The 3426-nt window shown below is 42.8% G+C and overlaps 1 protein-coding gene across 2 annotated transcripts in view; it reads left to right on the top strand.

Moving 5' to 3' along the window:
* Window positions 1-2831: 2831 nt before the first annotated feature.
* The window catches only part of greb1 (growth regulating estrogen receptor binding 1), a 51544-nt gene continuing 50949 nt past the window's right edge, over window positions 2832-3426 (top strand). For both annotated transcript variants that reach the window (XM_042072820.1, XM_042072823.1), the window contains exon 1: window positions 2832-2959. The gene's annotated coding sequence lies outside the window, so the exon portion shown is untranslated. The remainder of the gene's footprint in view (window positions 2960-3426) is intronic.

The raw sequence follows: 3426 nt of genomic DNA, 5'->3' as shown, positions 1-3426 counted from the left end.
TTCTCTTTGGCATACTCTAGTGTATTCACGGTGTCTGTGTTCCACACACTATATTATGGCTTGCCACATTACAGCGAACTTTCACTTCACGGTGGCTGAGCAGCATCCATCCCTGTTATAGGCATAGTCTGCGCCGGCCTCTCGCGCCATCCCCCTCTCTCATTTACGGTAATTGACCCACAGCGAACCTCACTGAAGCAGTTCTCTTTTACCTTGTTGAGCAGGGACGGGAGGGAGAGAGAGAGGGAGAGAGAGAGAGAGAGAGAGAGAGAGTTTCTAGCCTCTTGCTCCAGTATCTTGACTAAATTCCCCCACAATTTGCTACATAGTGCACTTCCCCGCTCACAGAAAGATGTCCATTAATTGAATCACCTAATTTTCCACCCCTCTCCTGGAAAAGCCAGCCGCCACTTCAGGTATGGTGGATAATCAAGGATGACATTTCTATCACACTGCGCCAGCGGCGGACTTTGATACATCATTTTCTATCTGAAGGTTAAACTTAGATAACCTGCCTTTGGCATTTAATTAACTACTTGTTAAATACTCTTTTGGTAATAAAATGATTAAAAATGTTATTGCTACTCAAATGAGGTTCTTTTTAAAACGAATTTAATGACTTTGTTAAGGTTCTGGACTTTGCGGAGGTAATCGTATGGCAGTGAGTGAAATTGATAGGCTAGCCTGTGCTGTGATGTTTGCAAATTCCTAATGATGTTCAAATTACTTAATACGCACATGTGAGCAATGCATAATATAGAGAACTAATGTCGTGCCTCTAAAACAGTCCTTACACAGGCTCCTACACATTACAAATCTCTACAGTACAACGAAGCTAAAACAGTAACCTATTTCTTTATGAGTTACTACACTATTGCATTCGAACCGTTGTCCTTCCAGCCAACTTAAAATACAAACGGTTTTGTTGTTGTTCTTTTTGGAAATAGCATAAATTGCATCGCCCTGGCCCGCCCTGGACACGTCACCTCTGCAAAGGCGCCATTGTCTGGCCTGCCCTTCAGACGCTCGCGCAGTCAGTTGCACGTGCGCGTCACGTCTGTTGACACCCATATAAATGGCCTTATCATCTTCCCTGGGGGTGAGGGAGGGGGAACCTGGCACGGGCCGGCCCAATGAATCACCGGCGTGCCCGCGCGGCTGGCCAGGCTCCCGCTCTTGTTTTCTCATTAGGTGCCGGTTTCCTTGTCCGACACCGGGACAATAACTCACCTGGATTAAAAGCCACAATGAGTGGCAGTCGGGCCGACTAATGAGTAGCGTTGGGGTAAATTGTTGACAGAGCCCTCTGCAGAACGGGAGGGGCCCCCTTTAATTTACCAACGCATGACGAAAAAATGACGGCAGCGGGAATGAGCAAGTCAGCCAGATGAAGATGAATACACTAGCGGGGGTCTCTGGGAACTTTTGCATTAGTGCATGACAACCTGAAATGCTCTTGTCACCGACGACTGTCTGACTCGCCTGTAGGCACTTAGCGGGGGAACGAGAAGCCGTCAGGATGACAGATTGCGGGAGAGGGGGTACTTCTGAGAGGGGAAATGAGAAATGAACATTTGCGTGGCGGCTGTGCCACGGTGGGCGACCGGACGTGATACTCTCGTGTCAATTTAATAATTCTGTCATGGGAGCGAGACTGGGGATATTTTTAGTAATTTTATGGGTAATGTCCCAGGCATGAACGCATACCTATGCTAAATTCTCTTGATATAGGCCTAGCGCGTCTGGGGAAGATGGAGACCCCATTTCCTCCTAAAACGGTATGTTACTGCAGTGTTAACTGTTTATAGGTTGAGGCACATAAGCATAACAAGGCTCCCAACAACCTGCTATTTGCCCTTGATCACACTCACACACAAGGCCGTGTCGATAAAGTGACAAAATATAGGCTACTAAGTTGCATTTGAGTGTGTGTTCGACTTAACTGCGATGTGTGTGTGTGTGTAAATCAATGTAGCCTATTACTCTACTACTATTAGTGCTTTGTTGAGTGGCTTATAGAGTATGGGCCAACAGTCGCATCCATAATAGACATAGGATATTTTAGCATATATGCCATTAAATGGATTTAATTTTCTCAGATAGATGTGTGCTCGTTTGATCAGATACTTTTGTCATCGCATTGGCCTACAGTAGTGGGTCTATAGACTAGACTATTTGACTGGAATAAATAGGCCTAGTCCTAAACTATAGGTCACTTTATAATAAAAGGAGAATACTCACTGTCAAAAAGTCGCTGGTGTTACTCACGGAGTGGACCCCATGGAGACAGATGCAGGATCACTGTTCGTGGTCTGAGAGAACATTATTTTGGTAAACCATGGATGTGCCATACACTGGACTCGTGCAATGCATCCATGTGGCCTGTAGATGGAGGCAGATAAGAGCGTAATCCAACCTGATACAAATCAAGACAAAATCCTGGAAAGCAATTGCTGAACATTTAGGATGATGGTTAAAGACTGTGGTTAAATGTGCGAGATTTTGCGCCATTTCTATTTGCTCAGAGATGTAATGTCACTGAAGAGGTTTTTAGAAAATAATTCATTTGCTATTTTACATTCATTTTTCAGGACATCAAGACTCTAGCGTTCACAATGGCATAGGCTTCAATACAATATAATGCAATATATTTTATTATACATATTACCCAAACAAGATCATTAAAACCCGCTACATATCCTACAAATAACACTTCTGGGTACTTCCACTTGCTGATTCTCCCCTGTGGGATATACCACTTGTGACCTGTGGTAGGGGTGTGTGAACCTCGGCCACAGAGATCAGATGCGTGTCAATTCACATTCACCTAAGTTGACTCCACAAGTAGTACCTATGTGTCCGAGCCTGTCCGTGGCGCGTTTTGGAGATATGTAGATGTTTTCTTTATCCAAAAGAAATTACCGAAGGATAACTGCGTGGTGTATTAAACTATTTCAAGGTAAGCGTTCGCTTTTCTTCAAAACTCTGGCACCCTGTTGCATTTGTGATCGATTTCTGTTGATTTCTCTATTCCAGCGGTAAACATAGCTTATTGCGATACAAGGAGCCAGTAGACAACTCAAAGTTATCTGAGATTTAAAAACAAATATTTTACAAAATCTTTTGCTAAATCCTTTGCAACCAATAGCCTAAATAATGTTAAGATGTTGCAATACAACTTGCACAGAAGTGGAGATTATATTAGTATATTTAGAATAAAAGTAAATGTTTAAATTGTAGTGGAACTTACAGTATTTTACAAAGTCTTAATCAATCGAATATAATATTTTGTCAGTCGATCAATTTGCATCAAACATTTCAATCCTAAAATACACTGACTTCAGTAAAACGTTCGTGAGAGTATAGGCTAACCCGAATGAGAAAGATGTTCAAATATACCTTTTTTCATTCATAACTCGATCCTTT

This window comes from Alosa sapidissima, chromosome 19 (assembly GCF_018492685.1).
Source record: "Alosa sapidissima isolate fAloSap1 chromosome 19, fAloSap1.pri, whole genome shotgun sequence".
NCBI classification, from domain to species: Eukaryota; Metazoa; Chordata; class Actinopteri; order Clupeiformes; family Clupeidae; genus Alosa; species Alosa sapidissima.
Note: the sequence above shows the minus strand (reverse complement) of the source record. Positions and strands in the feature narration are given on the sequence as shown.